Raw genomic sequence first — 16,624 nt, 5'->3', positions numbered from 1 at the left:
ATTCTGCCTTTGATTTCCATTTTAGCTCTATTCTGTTTTTTGCCATTTGTTTCCATTCCACACCCCTGCACCTCACATCATGTCTTTGTCCCTCACTCATATTTGATTGTGTTCACTGAACCTGCCTCATTTCTTTCACTCACACTCTTGGCACCAGCTCACGTGTCTTTGTCTATTACATCATTCCACTTTGTGCACTCCCCTCCTCGCATTCTTGCCGGTGTATTATCTTTGTTCACTAGCCACGCCCCTTTCTAGATCTTTCCTCAGAGCAATTTGTTAACACCACCTGTTCCTCATCTCACATCCTGATTAGCCTACCTGCATTTAAACCTCACAGTCCAACACAGATTGATGTCTTTGTACACTTTCTAGCGCCCTTCACAGTCCTGAGTTTTTGTTCTGCCGTGTTCCGAATCCTGCTCTGTACTCTTCAACCATGCCTCTTGCTTCATCTCAGATGTCAGTGTTTGCTCGTGCCTCTGACCCCTGCTCATTCATAACTGCATCTCTGGCTAATCCTGCTAGTGCTTCTGCTGCGCTGACTGACCACATGTGTACCGAAACCAAGCCTGGAATAAAGACCATGATTTCTCTTCCACCAAAGCCTAGTCTGGGAGTTTGCATTGCGGGTCCAGTCACTCCTAGTGCCAGGCAGCCGCCTGGCCTGACACATTTAGTCTTTTATAAACAAGTTTCTCCAAGATCTTTGAAAAACATGACAAAACTTAAATAGGACAATAATTTGAAAAGGATGCTGGATCACCTTTTTTAAACAAAGGTATGATTTTAGCAATCTTTAAATCAGAAGGTACTATGCCCCTTTTTAAGGACAGTGAATAGATATGTGTAAGTGGTTCAGAATTTTTTTGTGTAACACATTTGACAATAGAAGCACTTATTCCATCATAGCCAGATGCAAATGGACGTAGTCCAGCAATGATTTCACAAACCTCTTTGGTAATTCAAATTCACTCACAGAAGGAAAAGAACCTTTGATGTAATCTACTGGATTTACATTTGTGAAGTCAATTCTCTTTGCAAGAGACGCACCAACATTTGTGAAAAAATTATTTAACTTGCAAGAAATGTCAAAAGGCTCAGAAAAGCTTCTAGAGCCATCTGAAAAAGTTGACGGATGTTTTAATGAACATGTTTTTCTTTTAAGAAGTTCATTGATTGTTTTCTAAGTCCCTTTAATATTCTTTATTGATTTTTGAAAATTATCACTGAAATATTTTTTCTTTGCAACCCTGAGAAGAATGGTGTATTTATTTTTATAGAATTTATAAACTGATAAATTTAAGGGTGAAGAGGATGATAATAAATATTTTTTTATACAATTTATTTTTTTTGCGTAAGGATTTTTGTAGTCCCCTTGAAAACCATGGATTTAACTTTTTAGATGCAACCACAGATTTAATTGGTTAGGGTTAGGGAGTTAATTATTAATTTTTTTGAAAACGTCATTAAACATTTCCATAAACACCTGGTACGCTGAATTAGGATCTGTTTCCATATATATTTTTTCAAAAGAAACGTTTCTGTAATAGGTAGCTGATTTTTTTATTCAGCATATACTGTAGCAGTTTTCCAATTCCACAATTTGAAATACAATATTCCAGGTTTAGTTACATCATTTAAATTATTAAATAAAATATTATCTGTTAGGGTTGCAAAATGTTCAGTAACTCATGTAGGTTTAGTAACTGAAGGAAAAAAAAAATTTGCATGGAGATAATTCAAAAAATCATTATCGCACAATGTGTTTCCTCTTTAAACAAATTTATATTAAAATCCCCAAGAATTTGGCAGGTTTTATTTTCTCTGTTAATGAGTTCCAAAATACTTGAAAAACACTGGTTAAAATTCACTACATCTGTATTTGGTGGCCTACAGATACAACCAATGATAAGATTTTTTTTGTCCTACTATCAGACAATATTTCTATGAAAACTGATTCTAAATCAGTTTAATTTGATTTCACTAGATCAAATCGGATATTAAAATCCACATTTTTGTGTACAAATATTGAAACTCCTCCTCCAGTCCTTAATTGTCTGACAAAGTGAGTACAGTTATAAAGTGGCAATTCATACAAACCAGTGTCTTTGTACTGCTCAATCATCCATAATTCTGTAAGGGCAATTCCAGAAAACTCCTGATTCAATGAGGACATAAAATGTGTCAATTTCTCCTCATTTTTGGGGAGACTACGAATATTTAAAGGTAATACTGAAAATGTTTTATAAATATTAGGATAAGCTTGCAAGAAATATTTGAATTTGAATTCATCATAATAATCACGAGTTAGGGTTATTTACATTTGAGAAAAAAATTCATATCAAGATCAATTTCTAAATTTTGAGTTGCATCATCTCGATCAAGTTCAAATGGATTAAATAACAAAAACTAATTTCCAGAGACACCATTATAGTCATCAAAAAGATGTGTTTCAAGGTACAATCTGTTTTCTTTGTTCTGTCAAAAATGTGCACATTTAAAATGAAACACATTCTTACAAAGAGAACAACCAATATACTGTAAATCTGTTTGCTTCTGACATTTTGTGCATTTGTTGTCACCATTCATGATGTTGCTGGACAATGAATCCAGAGTCATGTAAAGCTGCTGGAAGGGAAAAAAAAAAAAAATGCATGTCAAACCTTTGTTGGTCGAAGGGTGATAAGTTTGTGAAATCTTAGATATGCAATATCATCTCTTTGTCTTGCCTCTTTCATTGCTGGAATCAACTCCTTGCATTTTTGTCTCACATATTCAGAAAAGTCTTCATTAATATAAATATTTGATCCCTTGAGGAGCTTTGCCTTTTCCAGCACAGCCGAATGTGTTGGGAAAGTGTAAGTACACGGACCCACAACAGGGGGCGCAAATGAACGGACAATAGAATAGGTCAAATAACAACACTTTACTGTTGCGAACGTGCACAACAAACACAACAGATTCCACAATAGATCAAAGGTCAAATTACAAGGTGTCGTGTGGGCAGGCTTGAAGATAGGAGACGCCTGTCCAAAGCAGAACCGGAACCACACGATTTCCTCCGCCACCAGACCCCGGGAATACTGGAGCCGCCAAGTCCCGAACTCCCAGGTGGCCACTGCCTCCGCGTGTCGGACCTGGTACTGCTGGCGAGGAACAAAAACACAATTAAACGTGGGTGCGTCTGCACCCAGCAATCTGCACGGCAGGGAAGCTACCTCCACCTCTCGTTGGAGAAAAAGTCTGTTATCACTCACAAAAATCACAACAAAAAGGGCTTTCTATCAAGCAGTCAGGCTGAGGATATTACCTTTCAGGTAGAACGATATCTCGGCAAAGAGGTGGAGATGACGTCTTGCTGATATACCGATGCAGATCAGATGAGTGGTGACAGCTGTCACAGGTGATGAGTGTCAGCTGTCACCCCGGCTGCTCCTGTGAGGCGGCAGCGCCCTCTGGTGCCTGGAGCCCGCACTCCAGGCAGGGTGCCCTCTGGTGGTGGTGGGCCAGCAGTACCTCCTCTTCAGCAGCCCACACAACAGAATGATCCTTATATCTCAGAAATACACTCCATTTCAATATGCCTTGGATCCATTTTAAGTTTTTCAGAGATCTTTCTTATCTTGTCCTCAGAATCAGACCATTTCTCATGCTCAGACTCCTGATTTCCATCAAACACCAAATTATTCCATCGGTATTGATTCTCCAGGCAATCAAGTGTGCTAGCCACATTGTTGTATGTGGAGTCAAAGACAAACATGTCTTTTCTTATTTCTTTACACTTAAGTGATAAGTTATCAGAAATTAATTTAACATCATCAGCCTCCTTCTGGGTATATTGGATGCTTGCTTTGAGGTCACACAGATCTTTAATAACACCATCTAATGTTTTGTTGAAGGAGTCCATTACTATCTGAACAAAGCCTTTATAGGTACTTTACTGTTGTTGCAGTAGCTCCTTGAATGAGACCATTTGCTGATCCAAAAGAACCCAGAATTGAGAGGAGGTCATAAAATCCTCCTCAGATTTTGCACTCTTAAGGGCCTTTCACACTGCAAGCTTCAGTGCAACGCTTTAACACCCCCCAGCGCGTCGTAACGCCAGGCCGATGCGTTCCAACGCATCGTGACGTCAGACGCGTCGCTTCGGAAGCGGCAAGGGGCGGAGATTGCGGCTACGTCACAGTCTGACTTTTCGAGGGCGCGGACGAGAACTCCAACAGTCGCCATCATGGATTCGCTGCAGGAGAAATCTTTAGCGCTTGTTCTGCTGAGAAGAAGACGACAACGGCATTCAGTTAGGAGACTGTGGGTTCATGAGACCCTCAGGTCGAGGGCACAGCTTGGGGAATTTCGCCTTGTGAAGGAGCTCCGATTTCACAACGACCGCTTCCAGGTCTATTTTCGCCTGAGCAGGCAGCAGTTTGATCAGCTGCTGGGGAGAGTCAGGCCTCAGATTACCAGGATCCAGACAAATTTCAGAGCTGCAATCACTCCGACGGAGCGTCTGGCAATTTGTCTGAGGTGGGTATGAAAAATTTTAAAGCTCATTAGTATATTGGCAAACACTTGTTTGCGTTTTGTTTCAGCTAATTTTAGCAGTAGCATATGAGCTACAGGTGCTACCTTGAGCCAAATTGCGCTCCAAATATTTTCTGTTTCTTTAATTCTGGGACTTCTTTGTTTCCAGCATTTTGTTTAGATTTCGTAAATATTTAATAGGCTGTAACCGGATTGAAAATGGCACAGCTTGTTGTGTGGGCCGCTGAAGAGGAGGTACTGCTGGCCCACCACCAACAGAGGGCGCCCTGCCTGGAGTGCGGGCTCCAGGCACCAGAGGGCGTCGCCACCTGAGATGAGCAGCCAGGGTGACAGCTGTCACCCATTATTGGACACAGCTGTTTCTACTCGGCACCAAGGTATATCAGGAGGACGGCGTCTCCACCTCGGTGCCGAGATATCGCCTAAGACTGAGGTAGTATCTCTGCATTCTTATTCTGATTAACCAGCTAATCATTTGTTAAACCTTTTCAGGATTGTTGACTGCTAAAAGCTATATTGCTTGGATAAGTACTCACCTTCCTGTTGTGCATTGACAAGAGGTGGAGGCGGCTTCTCCCCTCTTCGTTACTGGGTGCTGTCGCATCACACCTGTGTGTTGTTGCTCTCTCCTGCCAGCAGTACCGGATCCGACGAGCGGAGGCAGTGGCCACCTGGGAATTCGGGACTTGGCGGTTCCAGTATTTCCAGGGTTCGGTGGCAGAGGAGATCGGGGTGGTTCCGGTTCGACTGAGACGGGCGTCTCCTACCTTCGAGCCTGCCCACACGACACAGCAAATTCGACCCCAAATTGTGATTGTTGTACTTATTGTGCTTGTTTCACAATAGTAAACCTTGTTATTTATCTTCCTCCATTGTCCGTTCATTGCGCCCCCTGTTGTGGGTCCGTGTTCCTACACTTTCACAACACAGCTGCCTTGATTGGAGATTTTGCGACCCTTTTCTTTATCTGAACAGGCCAAAACGGGCCTCTTTTTTTTCAAGAGCGATGTTAGACCAAAGTTAAAAAATAAAACTAGGTTATAGTAAACAGTTATCGTAAATAATTCTTTGCATACACTAACCAAATATTAAAATGTCTGAAAATACTGGTGGAAAAAATCTTAGACAAGTCTTGTAGCAACAATACTAACATTCTTCCGGCTAGTTTCATTCAAATTCAGTAAACCGTGATTTATAAAAAAAAAATAAAAAATGCCTGAAATGTGACATGGGAAAGTTGCTGTGTGTGTGTGTGTGTGTGTGTGTGTGTGTGTGTGTGTGTGTGTGTGTGTGTGTGTGTGTGTGTGTGTGTGTGTGTGTGTGTGTGTGTGTGTGTGTGTGTGTGTGTGTGTGTGTTTAAAAAAAAAAACCTTGTGTCTGCGGGGGACGGGACGGGACTAAATTATGGTATTTTGGTGCTTTGGTTAATTAAATATTAGGTGGTATTACAACAATGTAATAATATCACAACCCATCTGTATCCACGCATACAGGCAGGAACATGATGAGACTCATCAGGCGTCCCTGTGTTTTTACTGTTTAGATCTGTTGTGTTGGTTTGTACTCATTTTGATCTATTCTTGATTGCATTTATGATGTCATTTATTACAGGTTCCTTGCCACTGGTGACTCCTACACCACCATTACCTCCAGTTACTGGGTGGACATCTCCACTGTGGCAAATATTATTACAGATGTGTCCAAGGCCATTTGGGATAGCCTAGTGGATGACTACCTGCCTGTACCAAAAGCTGCAGATTGGCAGGAGATTGCTCAACGATTTAGGGAGAGGTGGAACTTCCCCAACTGTGTGGGGGCCATGGATGGGAAACACATACCGATCCAGGCACCACGTAATTCTGGTTCCCAGTATTTTAATTATAAGGGAACATACTCCGTCGTACTTCTGGCAGTTGTGGATGCCAAATATCGTTTCAGGGTGGTTGATGTTGGGGCTTTTGGTAGGAGCAGTGATGGAGGGACCCTCGCTGCCTCTGCCTTTGGAGAAGCTCTGCGGGAGGAGAAGCTGGGTCTCCCAGAAGATGCTCCTTTTCCAGGTGCTGACCATCTCGGATCTTTGCCTCATGTGTTTGTGGGAGATGAGGCTTTTCCCCTCAGGTAAGTTTTGGGAGAGATTAGAACATTAATTGTATACAGTGATTTTCATGGAAAACTATTACTATTTTATAGTAATCATTACTAAATTTGAGGGTTCATTCCTAGGCTACGGTCCATCCGGACCAGAACCTCCAGCCATAAGAACAGTTTCTTCCCCTCTGCTGTTAGACTCATGAACACTTCATAACTCAGTCACCTTAACCTTAACTCTGTCACTTTATCATTTTATCACAGGTCACTTTAGACAAATGTACTTTGGTTTTTAATTGCACTCCTTCCACTGCACTGTTGTTCTGTTTTTCTGTTGCACACAGCCTTTCATATTTCATATTTTATCTTATATTTTATCTTATTTTAGCACATATTTTATATTTTATCTTAGCATTTTATATTGCTTTCTGCTTAATGTTGCACCATTATATCAAAGCAAATTCCTAGTCTGTGAATCCTGTTCATTGGCAATGGCAATAAACTTCTTCTGATTCTGATTCTGATTCTATGCAGTTTTAGGCCTCTGTATATGTACATTGTCATCATTACTCATTTACTAATTTGAAATGTTTGCTTTCAGTTGTAATGATTTTCTGCATATTTCTTCTTTCCCCCCTCCCCTGTCCAATTCAATAGGAGGAATCTGCTAAGGCCCTACCCTGGAAGACACCTTTCCCAACCAAAGAGAATCTTCAACTACCACCTATCACGAGCCAGGCGAGTAGTTGAGAATGCCTTTGGTATCCTTGCTGCACAGTGGAGGATCTACCACCGGGTAATTGGGGTGTGCCCTGAAAATGTGGATGCCATTGTGAAAGCCACGGTGGCCCTTCACGATTTTCAGAGGTGGAACAACACAACAGAAGCCCCTGTCCCAGCGGATGACCAGCCCATCCCTGCTTTTAGAGATGTGAGGAGAGTGGGTGCAAACAACTCTGCCCAACAGGCCACAGCTGTACAGGAGGCCTTCTGCAGCTACTTCTCCTCTCCCGCTGGTGAAGTTCCCTGGCAGTACACTTGAACATCTGTTGTCTCTGCAACCCACACCTGCTGCTGCTCGTCTGTCTTCTTTGAAATAAAGGTTTTATTAAGAGCCACTCTCATTTTTGAAAGGGCTCTTTCCCATTAAATGTCAACACAAGTTTTTGCATGTTATTACTTATTTTCTAGTGATTACTACATTACAAGCAGTAACAGGCCCAGTGGTGATGGTAACCATAGGAAACATAAATTGTGTACATATTGTTACAGTTATTCTCTAGTGATTACTACATTTTAAGCAAAATCAGACCCAGTGGTGATGCTAAGTATTGAAAACAATGGATATTTGTGCACTGGAAAAGTACTCATGACTGTTAACTGAAAAATGACTTAACAGACAAGGTGCAGAAATTTTGTCATTTCATGTTGTTGCACACAACGTGAAGTTTCTTGTTTAAGCATTTAACTAAATTCACCATGTCTCTCATGGTTGAAATAGAGATAAGAATGCATTTGGCTTTTTAGAACAAACACTTTATGTTGGGAAGGTGTCGTAGCACGGACCCACAACAGGGGGCGCAAATGAACGGACAAAGAGTAAGCCAAAAGGTAACAATTTAATGTTGTGATATTACACAACGAAACGTGTCTTAATCTCACAGTCAATAAACACCAGGTGAAGTGTGGGCAGGCTCGAAGATAGAAGACGCCCGACGAGAGAGAAGCCGCGTCCCACACGGCTTCCACCACCAACGGCCTGAAGAACACCGGAGCCGCCAAGTCCCGAGTCCCCAGGTGGCCTCTGTCTTCGACTGTCGACCCTGGTACTGCTGGCAGAAAGCAGAAATATGATGTGTGAGTGTGAGTCCGCACACTCAGTAATACATAGTCCAGATACCGTTAGGTGGGAGCACCTCCACCTCCAAATCACACACACTCGTGCAGCTCCTGTTTGTCCCTCTTCTGGGTCTTCACAGGAATACGGCTGCAAACAGACGTAAGTCACAGTTTAAAGTCAGCAGAGAAATTACCTTGGTTCTGGTAGTCGATTTCTCGGCGGGGAGGTGGAGTTGCAGTCCGGCTTATATGGTGGTGTAGATGAGTGACAGCTGGAGTAATGAGTGACAGCTGTCACTTCCTCTGGGTCTGGCGCCCTCTTGTGCTTGGAGCCCGCACTCCAAGCAGGGCGCCCTCTGGTGGTAGTGGGCCAGCAGTACCTCCTCTTCAGCGGCCCACATAACAGGACCCCCCCCCTCAACGGGTGCCTCCTGGCGCCCGACCAGGCTTGTCTGGGTGTCGTCTGTAGAAATCGGCCAGGAGGGCCGGGTCCAGGATGAAGCTCCTCTTCACCCAGGAGCGTTCTTCAGGTCCATACCCCTCCCAGTCCACCAGATATTGGAACCCCCGGCCCTTACGACGGACATCCAGGAGCCTGCGGACCGTCCAAGCAGGCTCCCCGTCGATGAGCCGGGCAGGAGGCGGCGTAGGTCCAGGTGCACAGAGGGGCGAGGTGTGGTGTGGCTTAATACGGGACACGTGGAAGACAGGGTGGATCCGCAGTGAAGCCGGGAGTCGGAGCTTCACTGCGGCCGGGTTGATGATCTTGAGGATGGGGAATGGTCCGATGTACCTGTCCTTTAATTTGGGTGAGTCCACACAGAGGGGGATGTCCTTTGTTGACAGCCACACCTCCTGCCCGGGCTGGTATGTGGGGGCCGGGGAACGTCGGCGGTCCGCATGGGTCTTGGCCCTCGTCCGGGCCTTTAACAGGGCAGAGCGGGCGGTCCGCCACACCCGGCGGCACCTCCTGAGGTGGGCCTGGACCGAGGGCACACCGACCTCTCCCTCCACCAGCGGGAACAATGGGGGCTGGAACCCCAAACATGCCTCAAAAGGGGAGAGGCCGGTAGCAGACGAGACTTGGCTGTGATGGGCATACTCGATCCAGGCCAGATGGTGACTCCAGGCCGCCGGGTGCGCGGAGGTGACGCAGCGAAGGGCCTGTTCCAACTCCTGGTTAGCCCGCTCTGCCTGGCCGTTGGTCTGGGGGTGGTACCCGGACGAGAGACTCACGGTGGCCCCCAGCTCCTTACAGAAACTCCTCCACACCTGCGAAGAGAACTGGGGACCACGATCTGATACAATGTCCGATGGTATCCCATGCAGCCGCATGACGTGGTGGACCAGGAGGTCTGCCGTCTCCTGGGCTGTGGGAGCTTCGGGAGGGCCACAAAGTGGGCCGCCTTGGAGAACCGGTCCACTATCGTGAGAATAACGGTGTTGCCCTGGCACGGCGGGAGGCCCGTGATGAAGTCCAGGCCGATGTGAGACCAGGGGTGATGAGGCACTGGCAGGGGTTGGAGGAGTCCCGTCGTCCTCCGATGGTCTGCCTTGCCCCTGGCGCAGATGGTACAGGCCTGGACGTAGTCCCGGACGTCGGTTTCCAGGGACGCCCACCAGAAGCGCTGCTGGACTACTGCCACGGTCCTACGCACTCCGGGATGACAGGAGAGCTTGGACCCGTGACAGAAGTCCAATACGGCAGCTCTTGCCTCTGGTGGGACGTACAGTTTGTTCTTGGGGCCAGTCCCCGGGTCCAGGCTCCTTGTCAGGGCCTCCCGGACGGTCTCCTCCACGTCCCAGGTGAGTGTGGCCACGACAGTGGACTCGGGGATGATGGTCTCGGTGGGGTTCGACAGCCCCGCTTTGGCTTCTTCTTCGTGCACCCGGGACAATGCATCTGGTTTTTGGTTCTTGGTCCCGGGGCGATACGTGATCCGGAAGTCAAAGCGCCCGAAGAACAGAGACCAGCGGGCTTGCCTGGGGTTCAGCCGTTTGGCGGTCCGGATGTACTCCAGGTTCCGATGGTCAGTGAAAACCGTGAAGGGCAACGATGCCCCCTCCAGCAGGTGTCTCCACTCTTCAAGAGCCTCCTTCACCGCAAGAAGTTCCCGATTGCCGACGTCATAGTTCCGTTCAGCTGGGGTCAACCTGCGGGAATAAAAGGCACAAGGATGGAGGACTTTATCAGCCTCCATGCTCTGGGACAGCACGGCTCCTATCCCTGAGTCAGAGGCGTCCACTTCTACTATGTACTGGCGATCAGGATCAGGCTGCACCAGAACTGGTGCAGTCGAGAACCGGCGTTTCAACTCCTGGAACGCGGCTTCGCACCGATCCGACCAGGCGAAGGGGACCTTGGTGGAGGTCAGGGCAGTCAGGGGGCTAACTACCTGACTGTACCCCTTAATGAACCTCCTGTAGAAATTTGCAAAGCCTAGGAACTGCTGTAGTTTCCTGCGGCTTGTTGGTTGGGGCCAATCTCTCACCGCCGCAACCTTAGCCGGATCAGGGGCGACGGAGTTGGAGGAGATGATGAACCCCAGGAAGGACAAAGAAGTGCGGTGGAACTCGCACTTCTCGCCCTTCACAAACAGCCGGTTCTCCAACAACCGCTGTAGGACCTGACGTACATGCTGCACATGGGTCTCAGGGTCCGGGGAAAAGATGAGTATATCGTCCAGATATACGAAGACGAACCGATGCAGGAAGTCCCGCAAGACGTCGTTAACCAAAGCTTGGAACGTCGCGGGGGCGTTAGTGAGGCCGAACGGCATGACCTGGTACTCAAAATGACCTAACGGGGTGTTGAATGCCGTCTTCCATTCGTCTCCCTTCCGGATCCGAACCAGGTGGTACGCGTTTCTAAGATCCAATTTTGTGAAAATTTGGGCTCCATGCAGGGGCGTGAACACTGAATCTAACAGAGGTAACGGGTATCGGTTGCGAACCGTGATCTCGTTCAGCCCTCTGTAATCGATGCATGGACGGAGTCCGCCGTCTTTCTTGCCCACAAAAAAGAAACCAGCACCCATTGGGGAGGTGGAGTTCCGGATCAGCCCGGCAGCTAAGGAGTCCCGGATGTAGGTCTCCATTGATTCGCGTTCCGGACGTGAGAGGTTGTACAGCCTGCTGGACGGGTACTCAGCGCCCGGGACCAAATCGATAGCACAATCATACGGTCGGTGCGGGGGAGGAGTGAGTGCCAGATCTTTGCTGAAAACGTCAGCAAGATCGTGGTACTCCTTTGACACCGCCGATAGATTGGGGGGAACTTTGACCTCCTCATTAGCCGTAGTGCCGGGAGGAACCGAGGATCCTAAGCACTCCCGGTGGCAGGTTTCGCTCCACTGCGTCACAACCCCAGACGGCCAATCAATCCGGGGATTGTGCTTCACCATCCATGGAAAGCCCAAAATCACTCGGGAGGTAGAAGGTGTTACATGGAACACTATCTCCTCCCTGTGATTCCCAGACACAACCAAAGTCACTGGTTGTGTCTGATGTGTGATTAATGGAAGCAGGGTGCCATCTAGTGCTCGCACCTGCAATGGTGCCGGCAGAGCCACCAGAGGGAGCCCTACTTCCTTTACCCATCTGCTGTCCAGCAGATTCCCTTCAGACCCTGTGTCTATCAGTGCTGGGGCATGAAGGGTTAAATCCCCACAAAGGATTGTTACTGGGAGTCGTGCAGATTTGCAGGGTTTTCCCGCGTGCGTGTTATGACCCACCCTTAGCCCAGTTTCTAAGGACGGGCGTTGTAGTTTGACCGTTTTAGGGCAGTCCCTCTGCATGTGCTCGCAAGAGCCGCAGACGAAACACTCCCCGTGGGCCAGCCTCCTTTGTCTGATGTTTGATTTTACTTTAGCCCTACTCGTGTCCCTAGCCTCCTCAGCAGGGGGAGCTGTAGCCACACGGAGCTTTCTGGCAGTGAAGCGTGGGGACGACGTCACCTTGTCGGAACCGGAAGGGGGAGGGACGACTAGTGCCCGGTCATGCCTCCCGGCCTGCTCCCGACGATGCTCGCTTAAACGATTGTCTAAACGTATAACCAAATCGATCAGCCCGTCAAATTCCCGCGGTTCCTCCTTGGCCAGTAGGTGCTCCTTGAGGACCGGGGACAGTCCATTTACAAAGGCGGCGCGGAGCGCAACGTTATTCCAGCCGGACCTCGCTGCCGCGATGCGGAAGCCGACTGCATACTCGGCTGCGCTACGACGCCCCTGTCTCATCGACAGCAGCACGTTCGAAGCGGTCTCGCCTCTGTTGGGATGATCAAACACTTGTTTGAATTCCCGTACAAACCCAGCATAAGACGTTAGGAGCCGTGAATTCTGCTCCCAAAGCGCCGTAGCCCATGCGCGTGCCTCTCCTCGAAGCAAATTAATAACATAAGCCACCCGGCTAGCGTCTGATGCGTACATGACGGGGCGCTGTGAAAAGACGAGCGAACACTGCATGAGGAAGTCCGCGCACGTCTCGACACAGCCCCCGTACGGTTCCGGAGGGCTTATGTATGCTTCAGGGGACGGTGGGGGGGTTCGTTGAACGACCAGTGGAACGTCTAATACGGGCCCAGGACCAGCCAGAGGAGTGGCTGCAGCAGCGCCCTGATCGCGCGCTTCCACCCTGGCGGTGAGAGCCTCCACCCTCCGATTAAGGAGGACACTCTGCTCGGTCACTAATTCTAACCGGGCCTTGAAGGCGGTTAAGATCTGCTGCAGCTCACTCAACCCGCCTCCCGCTGACGCCTGCGCTCCTGGCTCTTCCATTGGCCGTTCAAGCTGGAGTTGACGCCCCTCGGAGTCCATGACGATGGCCGAGAAATCCTGTTGGGAAGGTGTCGTAGCACGGACCCACAACAGGGGGCGCAAATGAACGGACAAAGAGTAAGCCAAAAGGTAACAATTTAATGTTGTGATATTACACAACGAAACGTGTCTTAATCTCACAGTCAATAAACACCAGGTGAAGTGTGGGCAGGCTCGAAGATAGAAGACGCCCGACGAGAGAGAAGCCGCGTCCCACACGACTTCCACCACCAACGGCCTGAAGAACACCGGAGCCGCCAAGTCCCGAGTCCCCAGGTGGCCTCTGTCTTCGACTGTCGACCCTGGTACTGCTGGCAGAAAGCAGAAATATGATGTGTGAGTGTGAGTCCGCACACTCAGTAATACATAGTCCAGATACCGTTAGGTGGGAGCACCTCCACCTCCAAATCACACACACTCGTGCAGCTCCTGTTTGTCCCTCTTCTGGGTCTTCACAGGAATACGGCTGCAAACAGACGTAAGTCACAGTTTAAAGTCAGCAGAGAAATTACCTTGGTTCTGGTAGTCGATTTCTCGGCGGGGAGGTGGAGTTGCAGTCCGGCTTATATGGTGGTGTAGATGAGTGACAGCTGGAGTAATGAGTGACAGCTGTCACTTCCTCTGGGTCTGGCGCCCTCTCGTGCTTGGAGCCCGCACTCCAAGCAGGGCGCCCTCAGGTGATAGTGGGCCAGCAGTACCTCCTCTTCAGCGGCCCACACAACACTTTATGTAATTTTAAACAATTTTTTAACAGAAACATTAACAACAATAAATTACTGTGCACAAAAATATGAATAAATAACTATATACAATCAAAAGGAACAGGAAAATAAAACTATGAATATAAACTGAACTGATTTTTTTTCTCTCATGGGAACTCTCATTTATGAATCACTGCTAATAGGTCCATTTTTGTTAAGCTCCGCGTTTGAGGCGACATGTTCCTCAAACGCAGAGGCAAACTGTGGAGGAACTCCTCCTCCTCGTCACGGGGCTGGGTCAGGATCCTGAGGATCTCCCTTTCGAAATTGCCCTCTGTTGTCCGTCTCCTGCGGGGACGTTGCTGGGGTGCCTCTGGGGGGCAAGAGGTAGGTGGTTGGTAGGATGTTGATGGGGTGTCCTGGGTTGGGGGCAGAGGGAGATATTCTTCTGGGATGGGGGTTGAACAGCTGGGGGGAGACACTTGGGTGAGGAAAAGGGTGAAGGTTTCTGGTGATGGGGAGGTGAGGAGGCAGAGGTGGATGGAGCGGCGGTCGAGGTGGATGGAGCAGAGGTGGATGGAGCGGCGGTGGAGGGGGCAGAGCCAGCCAGTGAAGAGGAGGAGGAGAAGGTGGTTTGGTTCAGGGACCGGGACATGTTTGAAGAGGTGTCCCTCTGCTTCATATGAGGCTCCAGGAAGCTCATGATGTGGAAGAACTTCCATGGCTTCCTGGAGTCCGCAGCAGCACCACTTCTTTTTTCTTTGAGAGCCTTCCGCTCCCTAATGTACCGGTCCCTGAGACTCTTCCAACGATGTCTACATTATTCTTCTAAATTAGTAGAGAAAATAGAAATTTTGTCTAAATAATGTGCCTGGGCTGACAAGTAAATTTACTTTTCTCTGTGAATACACGGGGTGAACACAAACATACTCCTTGGTTTCTAATGTCACATGAATAATTTTACAATTTTGAAGAACTGCAAAAGGAAAAAAACGGGTTTCTGCAACTATAGATACCAAAATTGAAAAAATCATGTGACTTTTGATATTGTAAATATTTTTAAATCATAGTGTTTTGGTGTCCACCTTCTGTATGTATATATATATATATATATATATATATATATATATATATATATATATATATATATATATATATATATTACAGTGTGTATTGGTGGTATAACTAATCTGCCTTTATACAATAACCTCTCTTTTAAAACACACCTGATACGCCCACTTGATCAGCAATTTGTTTCCAAGTTAGTGACCTCCTTCCGTTATCTCTGTAAGAAGAGAGGACATGTTAAAAAGCTTTGGGTGTGCAGAGACGCAAAAAATTAGCTTCTCCTCCATGATTTCAATGTCTTTTTCAGTCGCAGACTGAACCCAGTTCTTGTTTAGATGTCTCATTTCTATTGGCTGCGTAAAAATAGCGCTCCCGCCTCATTCCTATTGGACAACGCGAAGGTACGTCACAGCTCAGAGTGTCGAAAGTTGGAATGGATTGAACTTTGACCGCGTCAGCCTGCCGACAAGCAGCAATGCGCGCTCCCGTCAGAAGCGCCATTTTAGCTTGGCTTTTGATGCAACGGTTCTGACGCGTCTAAAAAGCAACGCGTCTCATTGAAAATAATGCTTTTTAGACCGATTTGTGACATTCTGACGCGTCTGACGCGTTCAGTGTGAAAGGCCCTTAAGGTGGCATTTTTGAAGAATGCTTGCAGGTAGCCTGTTAGCAATGCCTGATGGAGTAGCTTAGCTTAGGAACTGATTTCACACTATAGCCTGGGCCGGGCCCAGCAGCGAACGGCTCACCGCTACAGCCTGGGCCAGGCTTGGTGGTGGATATCTTCCACCGCAACCCGGGGCGCGCCTGGTGGTGGATGGTTCCCGCTGTAGCCTGGGCTGGGCCTGGTGGTGGATAGCTCAAAGAGGAAAAAGACCATCCAGATTGTTACGGGCAACTTACACATCTGTGATGGCAATGTGAAAGGTACATCCAGGTTTTGGAGCAACACATGCTGCCATCCAAGCAATGTCTTTTTCAGGGACGTCCCTGCTTATTTCAGGAAGACAATGCCAAGCCACATTCTGCACGTGTTACAACAGTGTGGCTTCGTAGTAGCAAACACAATGACTACTGGTCAGATTCCAGAAACACAGAATGAGGTGTTATTATTTTTGTGCAAGCACATACGCTTGGTGGACTTGTAGGCAAATGATGGATGTGGACTTGAAGGGGAGTTGGATTTACGGGTACGAAGAGGAAATGAATTTACGGGTACGCATCATCAGTAGTGTTCCTCTGGGTCATAGGGTGTTTCGGCCCTTAACACTATACACCCTCTCCAGAGGCGGCCAGCTACAGGATGATCAAACCTGAGCTTGCGTCCCAAGCCCAATTAGCCATGAAACATGAAACATGAGACATCTCAGGGGACTATGCATGGCAGGGGCGTCCAGTTCCCTGAGTCAGGTCTAGACTGGCTGACTGCATACCTCCTGTTGCACTACTTGGGGGCCCAATTGGGGTCATTCCTCTTCAACCAGAGCCACTGACTGCTCCATTCGGCTGCCTCTGATGCGGCTTTGATGGCTGTGCGCAGGTTCTGGCCCCTGATTCCCAAGTCCCTCA

General features: G+C 47.8%; 1 long non-coding RNA gene across 1 annotated transcript; it reads right to left on the bottom strand.

The window, feature by feature from the left end:
* Nucleotides 1-602: 602 nt before the first annotated feature.
* LOC117520134 lies at nucleotides 603-16,395 on the bottom strand. Its single transcript, XR_004563543.1, has 3 exons — nucleotides 16,250-16,395; nucleotides 15,073-15,075; nucleotides 603-613 (listed from the first exon to the last, which is right to left on the bottom strand). It is a non-coding gene; the product is annotated as an uncharacterized LOC117520134 (long non-coding RNA).
* Nucleotides 16,396-16,624: the final 229 nt, after the last annotated feature.

The sequence above is a fragment of the Thalassophryne amazonica genome, chromosome 1 (assembly GCF_902500255.1).
Source record: "Thalassophryne amazonica chromosome 1, fThaAma1.1, whole genome shotgun sequence".
NCBI classification, from domain to species: domain Eukaryota; kingdom Metazoa; phylum Chordata; class Actinopteri; order Batrachoidiformes; family Batrachoididae; genus Thalassophryne; species Thalassophryne amazonica.
Note: the sequence above shows the minus strand (reverse complement) of the source record. Positions and strands in the feature narration are given on the sequence as shown.